General features: G+C 44.7%; 1 protein-coding gene and 1 long non-coding RNA gene across 3 annotated transcripts in view; both read right to left on the bottom strand.

The window, feature by feature from the left end:
• The window catches only part of PGM5 (phosphoglucomutase 5), a 168,434-nt gene that overhangs the window by 40,447 nt on the left and 110,854 nt on the right, over positions 1-17,133 (bottom strand). The window lies entirely within an intron of this gene.
• Positions 12,317-15,901, bottom strand: LOC308597892. Its single transcript, XR_014013259.1, has 2 exons — positions 12,942-15,901; positions 12,317-12,906 (listed from the first exon to the last, which is right to left on the bottom strand). It is a non-coding gene; the product is annotated as an uncharacterized lncRNA (long non-coding RNA).

The raw sequence follows: 17,133 nt of genomic DNA, 5'->3' as shown, positions 1-17,133 counted from the left end.
CTGCACAGGAATCCCCGCCTCCAGGGCCGGCTGAACTGGGGCAGGGCCTTGAGTCTGAAGCGCCTGCACCTGTGCCGGATCCTCAGGAGCAGGCACCAGGTGATTCCACTCTGGCTCCGGAGGTGATTGAGGACTCAGTGCCTACAGGTGAGTCTCCTCCTGGGTCCATTAACCCTTCAGCCTCTCCTGAACTGCAGAGGCTCAGGGCAGAGAGGCGAAGGGAGCTGGTTTCTCCCAGGAGGAGTGCTCGCCTTAAGGCCAGGGGAGGCGGGTCTCCTGGGGGCCGGGACCGCCCCTGGCCTCAGAGAGGATAAAGGCCAGTTAGCCCGGTCCCAGGTTGCAGGAGCAACGTCGTCGTTGAGTACCTGCTCCTACCCGGACCTGACCTTCCAGTGTTCCTGTTCCCCGCCCGGCTTCCTGCTTCTAACCTTCCAGTGTTCCTGTCCCCGCCCGGCTTCCTGCTTCGGACCTCGCCTCGCTCCTTGTGAACTGTTTCCAGGCTAGTGACCCAGGACTGATCCTTGACTACGATAACGGTAACCTACCCCCCGGGACCAGCACAGGAACATTCTTAATTTCCAGATAACAATGCAAGAATTACTTGAGGCAATAAAAAGCTCTAAAAATGGCAAGTCTCCAGGCCCGGATGGTTTTACAGAAAAATATTACAAGAAATTAAATGAACAATTAGCGAACCCACTGAAAGATGTTATGAATGAAATATTGAACACAGGCGAAATCCCAGAAACATGGAAACAGGCCTATATAACAGTAATTCCAAAACAAGACACAGATTTGCTGCAAATTAAAAATTATAGGCGTATCTCCTTGTTAAATAACGATTACAAATTGTTTGCAAATATTCTAGCTAATAGATTAAAAAAACATTAAATGAATATATACATCAAGATCAAGCCAGGTTTTTACCAGGAAGACAAATGAAGGAGAATATAAGGAATATTTTGAATATAATAGAATATTTGGAGGCTAAAAATGAAAAGAAAGCGGCAATGATGTTTATAGATGCTGAAAAAGCCTTTGATAATGTTTCTTGGAAGTTTGTGACAAAGCCGTTAGAACAAATCAGAAGTGGTTCTAAGTTTTTAAAAGGAATAACAGCAATCTATTCAGAAGAAAAAGCCAAACTAATTATAAATCTGGTGTTAACGGATGATTGTAAGATCCAAAAAGCAATGAGACAAGGATGCCCATTATCACCATTATTGTTTATCCTGGCCCTGGAAGTACATAAGAGCAGATAAAGAGATCACAGGTGTAAAAAAACTGGGAAAAGTGAATTCAAGTTAAAAGCATATGTAGATGACCTAGTGATAAGAGTGGAAGAACCTAAAACTTCACTCCCTAAAGTAATAGAAAAAATTCAGAAATTTGGGGAAGTGGCAGAATTTAAGCTAAATAGGAGCACAATTCCGAGCACAATTCAAAGTGTTGGTGCTAACCTTTAAAGCCCTAAACGGCCTCGGTCCAGTATACCTGAAGGAGCGTCTCCACCCCCATCATTCTGCCCGGACACTGAGGTCCAGTTCTGAGGGCCTTCGGGCGCTTCCCTCATTGCGAGAAGCAAAGCTACAGGGAACCAGGCAGAGGGCCTTCTCGGTAGTGGCGCCTGCCCTGTGGAACGCCCTTCCAGCAGATGTCAAAGCAATAAACAACTACCTGACATTCAGAAGACATCTTAAGGCAGCCCTGTTCAGGGAAGTTTTTAACGTGTTGTCAGGGGTTCAGGAGCAGAGGCACAGGAAAGGGAGGAAACAGAGAGCGAGGGGGAGGAATCCGAAGGAAATATGAGCGATGACAGCGGCCCGAGATCTCCGAGTCTTTCCAGTGAATCGGAAGATTCACAGAAAGGGGCGCCAGTGGTCAGAGCAAGGGGGGCACCTAAGGGGACATCCCAGGAAGAAGGGACCAGAGGAGACTCAGAGAGCAGCAGTTGGAAATCGGGACCAGCTTCCACACCAGAGCACAGTAGGGGGGAGGGGTCCCAAGTATCGGGAGCTGGCGGCTCGCCGCAAGCGGGAAGGCAGGAGTTAGGATTGGCCACACCTCCATCGGGGAGCGAGGAAACGGTCAAGAGGAAGGTTGAAGGCTGCGCGCGCGCGCCAAGTTCAAATGCACAGGAAGGCGGCACAGTAAGCAGTCCGGATAGGGAGCCAGGTCCTAAAGCCCGCCGCAAAGAGGGAGCAGAGTCGGGGGGGTCGGCGTCAGAAGAGTCCAGGAAGGAAGAGACCACGGGGGGTAGAGGGACCCAGAGGAGAAAGGCAAGACGGAAGAGGTGGGTTAAGGCTAGAGTATTAAGTTGGTGTACAGGAGGCGGAGACTCAGACGGAGCTTCGCCGGTCTAGCTTCTAAGACGTAGAGCTGCACGCTGTGGCTTAAAATGGAAACTGTAACTCAATAAAGACTGTTGTACAATACTACCGGCTAGCGTGGTCCTCTGTGAGCTGGGACCTGGAAGCAGCTCTGACACGTGTGATATTTTATTGTATTTTTGGCTTTTATGGAAGCCGCCCAGAGTGGCTGGGGAGGCCCAGCCAGATGGGCGGGGTATAAATAATAAATTATTATTATTATTATTATTATTATTATTATTATTATTATTATTATTATTATTATTTTAAAAAATGGGAAATGATATACAATGAATTGAAGAAAATGTTCCATTTAAAATTTGTTTAAAAACCTGAGGTATTTTTGTTGAGGATTGTAGGAAAAGACCTGCCAAAAAAGCTGAAAAACATCTTCACGTATGTGACAATGGCCGCGAGAGTTCTGGTAGCACAAGGATGGAAGACTGAAGAAACCCCAACTAAAGAATCATGGCAAGAAAAATTGATGGACTATGCAGAACTGGCAAAACTGACACACAGTGGTGCCCCGCAAGACGAAATTAATTCGTTCCGCAATTTTTGTCGTCTAGCGAATTTTTCGTCTTGCGAAGCACGAAATCCCATAGGAATGCATTGAAAATCAATTAATGCGTTCCTATGGTCAAAAAAAGTCGAAACAAAGCCAAATTTGGTACAACAACAGTTTATTAACTGCTCTTTAAAGTCACACATACTGTAAAGAGCAGTTCAAAAATTGAAGGGAAAATAAATTAACTTTATAAACAAAACATGTCTTTGTTTTTAGACAAAGGAAACAAAGCCGCGAGACGTTTTCGTCTTGCGAAGCAAGCCCATAGGGAAATTTCGTCTTGCGAGGCAAATCGAAAACGGAAAAACCTTTCGTCTAGCGAGTTTTTTGTCTTGTGAGGCATTCGTCTTGCGAGGTACCACTGTATAAGCTACGGGACAAGGATAACTGTGACTTTAAAGATGAATGCAAACCCTTTACAAAGTATCTAAAGATGCAACAAAGTGAACTGGACTCCTTGGCAGGTTTTGAATAAACATTCACAAACTGTTTATTGATAATATTCAGCTAAATAGTTTGAGGATCTATACAACTTTGTAACATGCAGGAAACAGCAGTCCAAAGACTGGAACTGAGGGAAGTCGGGGGTGGGTGGGTTTTGTGTGGGGGTGGGGGAGGGAGGAAAAATGGGGGGGGACAAGGATGATATGTTTTTGGATAATATGTCTTGTTTTAATTTTGAATAAAAAAACTTTTAAACCCCCCCCCAAAAAAACATACCGACTCCTCCTTGATTGGGAAGTCAAGGAGGAGGAAGTTAAGTCTGCAATGATCACATGGGCCCAAGACTTTGGTTACAACATAGAGATGAGCCAATAGGAACACCTATGGAAAGTAAATTGGAACTTTATGGCATGCTATACGTTAAGGGAAAACCTTCAAATGATGTTATACTGCTGATATTTAACCCCTTCTAAACTCTCCAAAATGTACAAAAGTGTCCCTAACACAAGTTGGAGATGCGGAGAATCAGGTAGAACCACGCTACATATGTGGTCGGTTTGTAAAAAGATCAAAACCTTACATACGTACTCAGCTTCAAATAATGTTAAATGCATCCTTCCCCCCAAAAAAACAGAATCATTTTTATTGGGTATTAAAGGACCAGATATAGCCAGGAAGATGAGGAAAATCATTCTGTATGCCACCAACGCCACGAGAGTACTTATAGCAAAACATTGGAAGAGTGACAAAATCCCCATCAGATCAAAATGGTTACTAAAATTGGTAGAATACGCTAAACTAGATAGTCTCTTGGAAAGATTAAAGATAAGCAAAAACAGGAGTTAATCGATAACTGGAAACCTCTAAAGAGTTACTTAAAAAATACGGTAAGTGTTGCAATCTGAACTCGGTAGCAGCTTTTGAATAAGCTCTGTAAATAAAGGTTAAATGGGTTTACACACACACACACACACACACACACACACACAAATATTTTATTATGATTTTGCTGATAAATTTAGGTTTGTCAGAGCAAAAAGATGTTGAGAAGGATGGGAAGTCAAATATATAGAATCATAGAATCCTAGAGTTGGAAGAGACCACAAGGGCCATCGAGTCCAACCCCCTGCCAAGCAGGAAACACCATCAGAGCACTCCTGACATATAGTTGTCAAGCCTCTGCTTAAAGACCTCCAATGGAGGAGACTCCACCACACTCCTTGGCAGCAAATTCCACTGTCAAACAGCTCTTACTGTCAGGAAGTTCTTCCTAATGTTTAGGTGGAATCTTCTTTCTTGTAGTTTGGATCCATTGCTCCGTGTCCGCTTCTCTGGAGCAGCAGAAAACAACCTTTCTCCCTCCTCTATGTGACATCCTTTTATATATTTGAACATGGCTATCATATCACCCCTTAACCTCCTCTTCTCCAGGCTAAACATGCCCAGCTCCCTTAGCCGTTCCTCATAAGGCATCGTTTCCAGGCCTTTGACCATTTTGGTTGCCCTCCTCTGGACACGTTCCAGTTTGTCAGTGTCCTTCTTGAACTATGGTGCCCAGAACTGGACACAGTACTCCAGGTGAGGTCTGACCAGAGCAGAATACAGTGGCACTATTACTTCCCTTGATCTAGATGCTATACTCCTATTGATGAAGCCCAGAATTGCATTGGCTTTTTTAGCTGCCACGTCACACTGTTGGCTCATGTCAAGTTGTGGTCAACGTTGCCTCTCTATCGACTCATTCATACTGTTCTCCAATGTGGATAGTTTTGTGTACCTTCATGAATTCTCCATTGTCTACATTATGTTCTCCTTTAAATCACTTTTCCCTCCCCTCAATCCAACCAAGACTCCTAGATTCTTTTCACATGTACTGCTCTCAAGCCAGGTGTCACCCATCTTGTATTTGTGCCTCTCATTTTTTTTTGCCCAAGTGCAATACTTTACATTTCTCCCTGTTTAAATTCATCTTGTTTGTTTTGGCCCAGTTCTCTAATCTGTCAAGGTCGTTTTGAAGTGTGATCCTGTCCTCTGGGGTGTTAGCCACCCCTCCCAGTTTGGTGTCATCTGCAAATTTGATCAGGATGCCCTTGAGTCCATCATCCAAGTCGTTGATAAAGATGTTGAATAAGACCGGGCCCAAGACAGAACCCTGTGGCACCCCACTAGTCACTCTTCTCCAGGATGAAGAGGAACCATTGATGAGAACCCTTTGGGTTGGTCAGTCAGCCAGTTACAAATCCACTGAGTGGTAGCATAGTCAAGACCGCATTTTACCAGCTTCTTTACAAGAATATCATGGGGCACCTTGTCAAATGCCTTGCTGAAATCAAGGTAGGCTACATCCACTGCATTCCCTTCATCTACCAGGCTTGTAATTCTGTCAAAAAACGAGATCAGGTTAGTCTGACATGACTTATTTTTCAGAAATCCATGCTGACTATTGGTGATCACAGCATTCCTTTCTAGGTGCTCACAGACTGTTTGCTTAAGGATCTGCTCCAGAATCTTCCCTGGTATTGATGTCAGACTGACTGGGAGGTAATTATTTGGGTCCTCTCTTTTCCCCTTTTTGAAAATAGGGACAACATTTGCCCTCCTCCAGTCTGCCGGGACTTCGCCTGTTCTCCAGGAATTCTCAAAGATGACTGCCAGTGGTTATGAGATCACATCTGCCAGTTCTTTTAATACTCTTGGATGCAGTTCATCTGGCCCTGGAGACTTGAATACATCTAAACTAGCCAAGTATTCTTGTACTATCTCCTTAGTTATTCTGGGCTGTGTTTCCTCTGCTGAATCATTTGCTCCAAATTCTTCAGGTCGGGCATTGTTTTCTTTATCGGAGAAGACTGAGGCAAAGAAGGCATTGAGGAGTTCAGCCCTTTCTGTGTCCCTTGTTTGCATTTCACAATCTTCTCCTCTGAGTGACCCCACTGTTTCTTTGTTCTTCCTTTTGCTACGAACATACCCATAAAAGCCTTTTTTGTTGCTTTTAACCTCTCTAGCCAGCCTGAGTTCATTCTGTGCTTTAGCTTTTCTGACTTTGTGTCTACAGGTGCTGGCTATTTGTTTGAATTCCTCTTTGGTGGTTTCCCCCCTTTTCCATTTTTTGTACACATCCTTTTTTAATCTTAACTCAGTTAAAAGTTCTTTAGATAGCCACCCTGGCTTCTTTAGGCACCTTCCATGTTTCCGTCTCATTGGTATTGCCTGAAGTTGTGCTTTTACTATCTCCCTCTTAACAAACTCCCAGCCATCATGAACTCCCTTTCCTTTTAGTATTACTGTCCATGGGATCTCACCCAGCACTTCCCTAAGTTTTATGAAGTCGGCTTTCTTAAAGTCAAGAAATTGAGTCCTAGTATGCTTGGCTGCTCCTTTCCGCTGTATAGTAAACTTCAGAAGAGCATGATCACTCGCGCCTAATGATCCTTCCACTTCTACCCCACTAACCAGGTCATCAACATTGGTTAGGACCAGATCTAAAATGGCTGTTCCTCTTGTTGCTTCTCCCACTTTCTGGACAATGAAGTTGTCTGCAAGGCCAGTGAGGAATCTGTTTGACCTTATGCTCTTGGCTGAGTTTGACATCCAACAAATATCCGGGTAATTGAAGTCCCCCATTACTACTATCTCCCTTCCTTTTGCATGCTTGGCCATCTGTTCCAGGAAGGCATCATCTATGTCCTCCGTTTGGCTTGGGGATCTATAGTAAACTCCCACAATGAAATATATATGAAGATATATATTTCTTTATTGGTATTTTTTATTTTGATGAGCTTGATTTACAGACTTTGATGTATGGATGTAACTATGGTAAATAAAGCATAATAATAACAAAAATAAGAAGGAGTCAGGGAACTCTGGCTGAACGTAAACTAGAATATTTGCAGTGAAGTCAGAACACAAGAGGAGGAGAGGACGAAAGACGTGAGGAGGCGTGCCTGGCCCAAGTGGTTATCTACAGCTTCATAAGCCATGGATTATGAAGCCTTAGGCAATCATCCCAATATGGTCACTGGCTTCTCCTTGATCTTCCTGTGCTGAACTGCTTGTGGCAATGATCCAAACTTTTATTTTGGTTCCGTTTAGATGTTAAATTCCAAAGTTTATGAAACTGAATGTAAAGGGAAAATCTCCATAGAGATTTCCAGGCAAAGGCGGAATCTAAAGGTGAGATTAGGTTTTGTAACTACATCCACTCAAGTTAGGAAGATCATTTAAAAGAAGTCGAAATGTGCTCCGAGAAAAAGCAGTTACCGTATTTTTCGCACCATAGGACTCCTAAAAAGCAAGGGAAAATGTGTGTGCGTCCTATGGAACGAATGCAGGGGGGAGGCAGGCGGGAAAAGCCCCCAAGAGCCGCACACAAGCTCCGTGCACTCTTGCGGGCTTTTCGACAGGAGGGAGAAGGGACTGACTGGCGGCATCAGTCCCTTCTCCCACCTCCCAGAAAAGCCAGGAGAAGCCGCGATCTCTTTAAAGGGATTGCGCGGCTTCTGCGGGCTTTTGCGAGAGGTGAGGGAATCCCCCCACCTCCCAGGAAAGCCAGGAGAAGCCGTGCAGCCCTTTTAAAGAGCGCTCGGCTTCTGCCGGTTTTGCGGGAGGTGGGGGAATCCCCCCACCTCCCAGTAAAGCCAGGAAAGCCCTGTGCAACCCCTCCGCCAAGGAGAGGCTGCACAGGGCTAAAGGGGAAGCCAAAACAGCGAGCGGAATCCATCCCGCTCGCTGCCTTGGCTTGATCCATAGCTGCGCGCAACCCCTCCGCCAAGGAGAGGCTGCACGGGGCTAAAGGGGAAGCCAAAACAGTGAGTGGGATCCATCCCGCTCGCTGCCTTGGCTTGTTCCATAGCTGCACGCAACCCCTCCGGCAGGGGGGCTGCGGGGGGGAGAGATTTTTTTTTTTGAATTCCCCCCCTAAAAACTGGGTGCGCCCTATGGTTCGGTGCGCCCTATGGTGCGAAAAAGACGGTACACATTTTCATTGCAACATCCAAATATATCCCAGGAATGATCCAGTCCAAGCCCAGGACGTTTCCGAGCACAATTCAAAGTGTTGGTGCTGACCTAAACGGCCTCGGTCCAGTATATCTGAAGGAGCGTCTCCACCCCCATCGTTCTGCCCGGACACTGAGGTCCAGCTCCGAGGGCCTTCTGGCGGTTCCCTCACTGCGAGAGGCCAAGTTACAGGGAACCAGGCAGAGGGCCTTCTCGGTAGTGGCGCCCGCCCTGTGGAACACCCTCCCATTAGATGTCAAAGCGATAAACAACTACCTGACATTCAGAAGACATCTTAAGGCAGCCCTGTTCAGGGAAGTTTTTAATATGTGACATTTTAGTGTATTTTTCATCTTTGTTGGAAGTTGCCCAGAGTGGCTGGGGAAATCCAGCCAGATGGGCGGGGTACAAATAAATTATTATTATTATTATTATTATTATTATTATTATTATTATTATTATTATTATTATTAAACTTCCCCACTGATTTCATTGGCAAAGAGTTAATCAAGTCTCCCATTGAAATAAGTTGAGTTTATTTTCTTTTAATTTTCTTCCCATTACACACAATTGTCTGAGTTTTGCATAAAGTGTTACACACCCTGTGATTCAGGAAGTTCTCAAGAGTTAGCCAAGAATTGTAAGTCTCAAAATCCTTTTTCTACTTATGTTGACATGGGAGAGGAGAGCCAGAAACGTGGGTGGCGCTGTGGGTAAAACCGCAGTGCCTAGGACTTGCTGATCGCATGGTCGGCGGTTCAAATCCCCGCGGCGGGGTGAGCTCCCGTCTTTCGGTCCCAGCTCCTGCCCACCTAGCAGTTTGAAAGCACCCCTAAGTGCAAGTAGATAAATGTAGCGGGAAGGTAAACAGCGTTTCCGTGCGCTGCGCTGGTGCTGGCTCGCCAGAGCAGCTTCGTCACGCTGGCCACGTGACCCGGAAGCGTCTCCGGACAGCGCTGGCCTCCGGCCTCTTGAGCAAGATGAGCACACAACCCTAGAGTCGGACACGACTGGCCCGTACGGGCAGGGGTACCTTTACCTTTTTACTTCACTGGCACACATTTTACTCTTGGGGCACATAGGGCTGGAAGGCACCACATGACTGGCTAAGTGATTTGTAGACAGCTATGGAGGTGATGGTACAGGATTCAGAATATCTTGGGCTTGGAGTGAAATAAACAAGCATCAACAGCATTGTTCCAGAACATGTCCCTGGTTCACTCAAAACTGATCTAGTTCTTCTGTATGTTTGATATTGGCAATGAACCACCAGACCCGAGCCCCGCTGCCCAGTGGCTGGTGCGCCAAGAGCAGGCCAGGGCCCAGAGGGAGGCTGCACAAGGAGGACACCTGGAAGAAGAGAGAGTGCAGCGCCCCCCCCCCCGAATTTTGGGTTTTATTCAAAACCTCCTCCCTCTCTCTCTTTTTGAGGAGGGCCACTGCCGCCATAGCCATCATTGTTATTTTTATTTTTAATCTTAATTCCCTTTCCTTAATTTTTAAAAATATTTCTTAATAACACATTTTTTCCTTCCCCCCAATTTTTTTACCTCACGTTTTTCTGTTAAGAATTAAAATGGTGGCGCCCAGAAGAGAGCCCTGAACCAACACAAGGCCACTTCCTAGGATTGCCGCTTCACCCCTGACTTTCTGTTCTTTTTTCTTTTCTTTATTTTTCTTTTCTTTATCTTTATCTTTTACTATTCACTTTTTTATCTCTCATTTTTTTAATTAAATAGGGGGGAAAAGAATGACATAAAAATCTGAGTCCTTTTTTGTTTGTTTGTTTGTTTGTTTGTTTGTTGGGGGAGTCCTTCCCCCCTGCCATCCTATTACTATCACCATCCTCTTTTAAAACAAAACGTTTTCTCCTTATTATTGTCATTGCTATTGCTATTTTCCCATTCCTCACCCTTTTTTCTTTTTTCTTTTTCTCTCCCTCCCCCCTTCTTTGCCTTTTTCTCTTTAAAGAGGACACACACACACACACACACACACACACACACACACACAATTTCCCCCCTCTCAGAGGGGTTTTCTACATATTTTTTATTTTATTTTACTTTTTACTTTGAACATTTGAGATAGATAGCTACACACACACACACATACTATTTTCAGGCACCACCGCCTCAACATCTTCATATTTTTATTTTCCTTTTTCCTTTCTTTTCCCTTTTTCCCTTTTCTTTCTTTTTTTCCTCTTAAATGTCCTACCCCATCCATCCCCTCCCTCCTCTCTTTCCTCTCCTTCTCCCAACAAATAATAATAGCAATAATAAAAATCACAGACCTACGCACATATATCTCCCCAATCACTTTCAATAGTACCCCCCCCACACACACACTTTGTGGCCACCTACCTCATACTATAACTTGGACCACCACTGCAAATTTTTTTTATCATTACTAATACTATTCTTTCCCTTTTTCTATCCCTCTTTCTTTCTCTCTCCTTTCTCTCGCCTTTATATTTTACTCTAATTATATTTTACTCTGGTCGCCCTAACAGATGATCTCCGCAGGCAGCTGGATCGAGGCGGGTCGGGGCTGCTGATTCTTCTAGATCTGTCAGCAGCCTTTGACATGGTCGATCACGAACTCCTGGACCACCGCCTTGCCGACGTGGGGATCCAGGGCACAGTCCTTCAATGGCTGCGCTCGTTTCTCTCTGGTCGGGGACAGAGGGTGGCGCTTGGGGGGGAATTGTCATCGCGCCACTCCTTGGTGTGTGGAGTGCCTCAGGGTGCAATTCTCTCCCCGATGCTTTTTAACATCTTTATGCGCCCCCTCGCCCAGCTTGTCCGGAGTTTTGGGCTGGGTTGCCATCAGTATGCTGATGACACCCAACTCTATCTGTTGATGGATGGCCATCCTGACTCGGCCCCAGACACACTGACCAGATGTCTGGAAGCTGTGGCTGGATGGTTACGTGGGAGCCGGTTGAAGTTAAATCCTTCGAAGACAGAGGTCCTCTGGCTGGGACGGAGCGATATGGGATTGAGGGGGCAACTCCCATCTCTTGCGGGGGTGCAATTAGTGCCAGCACCGGCCGTTAAGAGTTTGGGTGTAATCTTCGATACCTCCCTCTCTATGGAGTCGCAGATTACAGCTATAACAAAGGCGGCATTTTTTCATCTCCGCCAAGCTAAGCAGTTGGCCCCTTATCTCTCTCGTCCTGACCTAGCCACTGTGATCCATGCGACGGTCACCTCCAGACTGGATTATTGTAACTCGCTCTACGTGGGGCTGCCCTTGAGACTGACCCAGAAACTCCAGCGGGTGCAGAATGCCGCGGCGAGACTCCTTATGGGGTCTTCGCTGCGAGAGCACATTCATCCGGTATTATACCAGCTGCACTGGCTCCCGGTGGAGTACAGGATCAGGTTTAAGGTGCTGGTTTTAACCTTTAAAGCCCTATACGGCCTAGGACCCTCGTACCTACGGGACCGCCTCTCCTGGTATGCCCCACAGAGAAACCTACGGTCTGCAAATAATAACATCCTCAAGGTCCCAGGTCTCAGAGAGGTTAGGCTGGCCTCAACTAGAGCCAGGGCCTTTTCGGCTGCGGCTCCAAACTGGTGGAATGCTCTGTCACAAGAGACTAGGGCCCTGCGGGACCTGACATCTTTCCGCAGGGCCTGCAAGACAGAGTTGTTCCGCCAGGCTTTTGGTCAGGGCGCAGCCTGACTCCCTCCTCTGGCAAAAGAATTGGTTGCCATCAATTTGATTTAATTAATTTTTATAATGAAATATTTTTAGATTGTGTGATTATTTGACTGATTATTTGATTGTTGTTAGCCGCCCTGAGCCCGACTTCGGCTGGGGAGGGCGGGATATAAATAAAATTTATTATTATTATTATTATTATTATTATTATTATTATTATTATTATTATTATTAATTTACCCTCCCTTTTTTGTTTTTTCTCTCTCTCCTTCTCCTTTTTCTTCCTCTTCCGCTTTCCCTTTTGCCTTTGTTTTGTTTTGTTCTGTTCCTAAACACAACCTTGCCAGTCTTAATTTGTGACTCTCTACTACGAATCCCTAATCCCCTCTCCCACCCTTAACTGGACCCCACTCCCCCCCCATTGTGCGCATGAGTGTGTAGGTGTGTATGCACAGGGATATCCACAATAACCCCCCTCCTCCCTCTGGCCCCACTCCCTCTGTCTCTTGCATCTCTGCCCCTTAACCCTTTGATGTCAACTGTTTGTCTGTTGGTCTACTTGACTGTCTGTTTGTCTGCCCCCTGCTTTGCCAACACTGCTGAGGAACCACAGAAACTCCAGAGAAGCCCTGAAAACACAGTCCAGATGCGAAAAAATGGCTGCCTAATCCAGACGCTCTGTAAAATCCACCAGTCAACAACGCCTGTTCAGCTCAGCAACCCAACAACACCCAGGAACCACCACCACCACAACTCCTAATTATAACACACACCACTCCAAGAGGACACCAAGCAGATCTCAAACCAGGATCATCAGGGAGATCGAGACAGCACCAACCAGGGAGATGGTGAACAGCACTGAGACCACAACACTCCCCCAAGATGACAACAACCCAACAACAAAACCTGAGGGAAATGGAACTGAGACTAGCAGAACAAGACAATACAAATCTTTATTACAGTCATAGACCAGCATAAAAGGGTGCAATACAGTTATTTAAAATCTGAAACATGTTTTGTAAAGTAAAGCTAAAAGGTATTAAAACAGAAGGTGAATATAAAAGTCTATAAGAATTTAAAAGAAGCTAAAAGAATCCAAAAGAAGGGTCAGGAATATTGGGCGGGTGTGGAAGAGCACAAAAGGTTGATATATAAAGGCTTTAACTATCATTTACAGAGCACTCTGATATGTTCATTAATGACATGAGAGAACTTGGTATCCTTATTTCTGTAACGTTATTGTTTATAAAACCCAATAAAAAAAACCTTTAAAAAAACCTAATGCTAATCTAGGCTGCATCAGCAGAAGTATAGTGTCAAGATCAAGGGAAGTTTAGTTTGGTTTGGTTTATTGTGTTTTAGCAAACAGCCATTACATGGGAAGTAATAGTACCACTCTATTCTGTCCTGGTCAGACCACATCTGAAATACAATGTCTTGTTCTGGGTGCCATGATTTAAGAAGGGTGTTGATAAGCTGAAATGTGTGCAGAGGAGGCAACTAAGGGTCTGGAAACCAAGCTTTATGAGGAACGGCGGAAGGAACTGGACATGTTTAATCTGGAAAAGAGAATAATGAGAGGAGAATTGATAGCCATCTTCAAATATCTGAAGGGCTGTCACATGGAAGATGAAGCAAACTGGTTTTCTTCTGCTCTGGAGCCTAGGACCTGAATCAATGGTTTCAAGTTACAAGAAATAAGATTCCAACTTCTGACGGCAAGCGCTGTTCAGTAGTGGAATGTTCAACCCTTCACTGGGGGTTTTGAAGCGGAGTTTGGATGGCCATCTGTCCTGGATGCTTTAGTTGAAATTCCTGCATTGCAGGGGGTTGGGTCCCTTCCAACTCTATGATTCTATGATACCACATTGTACTTGCTATCACTGTCTCTTCCATTGCACCAAGTGAGAGGAAGTTAAGCATGATTTAAGTCATACTGTTTCTTTCTGCAAAGCTGGGCTAGCTGGTGCATTCGCCTACCACATGTCTTTTCCTGGTACACGAGAAACAAATCTGAATAAATACTCTCTAAAGACACCAGGGTCCTATAAATCATGTCTACAAAAATTTCCAACATTAAACATTGCCATTTTTTGTAAGCACAAAACCACTAACTTGTTTTAGTAGATTATTTATATGAGGGGGACATTAAACTTGCTTTCTCCCTCTGCTTCAATGCTACTTCAAAAGTTTATACTGCTTATATATACACAAAGATTCACACACAACAGTTTGCAGCAGATTATGTTCCAACCTCTTCTTGCTGAATGGAACAAAGTGTTTGATTCACTCTTATAAGATGCTTGGAATGTACTGTGTAATCTACCAAGAACACTTATCTTTACTGTCAGCGTTACAGAGAAATGCAGTGAGTTCCTGTCTGTAGCTTTGCTTGCATGATAATGACATATATTTCTAGGCTGCAGGAGCCCATACACAGAGTAGCCCTAAAAAGCCAGCAGGCATAAAGACTAAAACTTGGAAATAATTTCTATTTAATGTAAATAGGGGTGGGCAGTTGGGGCTGCATGGCAGCATTTAGTAGAGCTGGAGCCAATGATGGTCACACAAAAGTGTTCCAGATCAACTAATCCAGAATGAAGACCACCGTGCTTCAACTTTCACCATTGCTGGATGTGAGGGCGATCTGGCTGCGACATCTGTCACCCCATTGATCGCCAGGGTTGATTCGGCTGATCTGGCTGGCCAGGCGGGTGTCCCCTTCCTCCCTCATCACTCCATGTGCGCCCCTCCCGAAGCTGTGCACTCAATGGAAGAGGACGACCATCCCAGATAAAAGGAGAGCACCGTTCTTTGGTCAAGGGTAGACGATAGCTGGGCTCCCCTGCTAGAACCTCCAAACAAATGTTCACCATTGCTACTAAAGATTGGGATTCCCAGTGCTATGCCATCTACTTAGAAGTAATCCCACTGGGTTTGATGAAGTTACTCTCAAATAAGCAGTGCCTTTTCAGGGGGGCTCAGGGGTACACATACCCCTAAATATTTTGTGAATCTAAGTTTGGCCTCATTGAGGGCCAGTATTTCAGTATGAGTAGGAAATTGAGAGTACTGTACCCCTAAACAGTTTTTAAGGGGGGAAAGCACTGCAAATAAGTATGCAGAGGATTTTTATTTGTGTAACAGAATACAGCTGGAAAGCAAGTGAAAGTAATTCCTTTCTAATTTTAGTGTGCTATACTTACATGCGGTACAGCTATCTACATGTACACATGCACACCAGAAATCTACCAACTTTTTCTCAGACAGCTGGCAGAAAAACATCATTTCTTCAATCCATACAACCAGATTTTTCTCTCCTCTCCCGCACAATATCAAATGATTTTTTTTCACATAGAATACTGCCTTTCCAATTACTCTTGAAACCACACAAAAAGAGGAAACTACTTTAAAAAGCCCCAGCAGGGGTGGGGTGGGGAAGGAGCAGGAAGTAAGGAACTTTGATAGAATGGGGAAATGAGGCAACTGCATGAGGTTCCAGGGATCATCAAAAAAAGCTTGTGGTCCACTTATGGTGTTATTAAACAGTAGCAAAACTTGTTATATGAGCCCAAGGAAATTTTAGTATTGATATTTTCCTTGAACAACATCTCCCACATCAGTGCATGGCAAACTGCTTCTGAAACTGGGTGGCATTTCAAAAGCAGTTTGTGATAGTGGGGCTCAACTCAGCAGCAACCGGGCTCAAGGAGAGGCATGAAGCAGGAGCTTTGCCCTCCTTGTACTGGCAGCTCCAACACTTGCTGGGAGAGGGCAATGGCAAAGTCAGGGGAGCACACCTAAGGAGTGCCAGTGCCAGCGAGTGACAGCACCCATGCCAGGAGGAGGGAGCTGCCACCCAACCACCTCTCATGAATCACTACTGAAACTCAGCTGCTTAAAGAAGTAAAACATTCCAGTAGGATAGGAGAAGCCCCCTGTATTTGCAGGGCAATTTTATGCATGCTTATTCAGAAAGAAGTCTGTGCCTATTAAAAAAAATTAGTATTGCAGTATAGGATTATTTGGCTCTCCTTTGAAGGAAGTTCAAATGTGTATTCTTATTTAAATAGCAAATACAGTGGTACCTCGGGTTACAGACGCTTCAGGCTACATACACTTCAGGTTACAGACTCCACTAACCCAGAAATAGTACCTCAGGTTAAGAACTTTACTTCAGGATGAGAACAGAAATCATGCTCCAGTGGCGCAGTGGCAGCGGGAGGCCCCATTAGCTAAAGTGGTGCTTCAGGTTAAGAACAGTTTCACTGTATATGTGAAATTCCAATGTAGGCTGCATGGTATGTGTGTTTTAAAAAACTGACACCAACAACTACACAATAATACTAACTCCTCTTAAAGCAGAAGAAGTTAAAATATTGTATAAAAATCTGCTGCATCTTTTAAGTTCAGAGAAACTAAAATGAAAATATACTTAAAAAGAAAAGCTTTTTTATTCCAATACTTCCATTCTTCGCTCCAGTATTTCTTGACCCCAATAAAGGTATACATCCAGCAGGCAGGCTGGTTGTCAACAGTTATCCCCAATGCCTATGCCGAAACCTTTACATCTGTAATCAAGAAAGTTGTGGCCTGGTTAGATCCAAAGTCCTGTTGTCCTGTCTATCTGGGAGTCAGATAAAGCGGGGAGGTGGTACGCAGCCCATGCAACATGGAAGACTCAAGAGTGTGTAAGCTTCTTCATACTTTCTTCATCTTCATAAAGTCACCGCAAATGTCTATGGTAGCAGCACAGAACTATGCTGTGTGGATGACCAAAAGACATCAGGCATGTCTTATGGGAATAAGCCTGGAATTAAATGGAGATTCATAGCCAATGTCTATGCACAGGACTGCAGTCTTAAGTCTATTACTTCTAGTAGAATCCTTCAAGGGAAGCAATCATGAACACTTCCTTCTCTCTGCCCCAAGCATCCTCTCTCTATAGTGTCTTAAACCACCAGGAATTTGTGAGCAATAGTTCAAGCAGCATTTCACTCTGCAATCCCTCTGATCATACCTAGAATTTCTGAATTAAGATAAGAACTTTCAGGTTTATTTTCCCTCTCTGTTCTAAGTGCTGGA

This window comes from Podarcis bocagei, assembly GCF_964188305.1.
Source record: "Podarcis bocagei genome assembly, chromosome: 11".
NCBI lineage: Eukaryota > Metazoa > Chordata > Lepidosauria > Squamata > Lacertidae > Podarcis > Podarcis bocagei.
The sequence above is the reverse complement of the archived record's forward strand: the minus strand, read 5'-3'. Positions and strand labels throughout refer to the sequence as shown.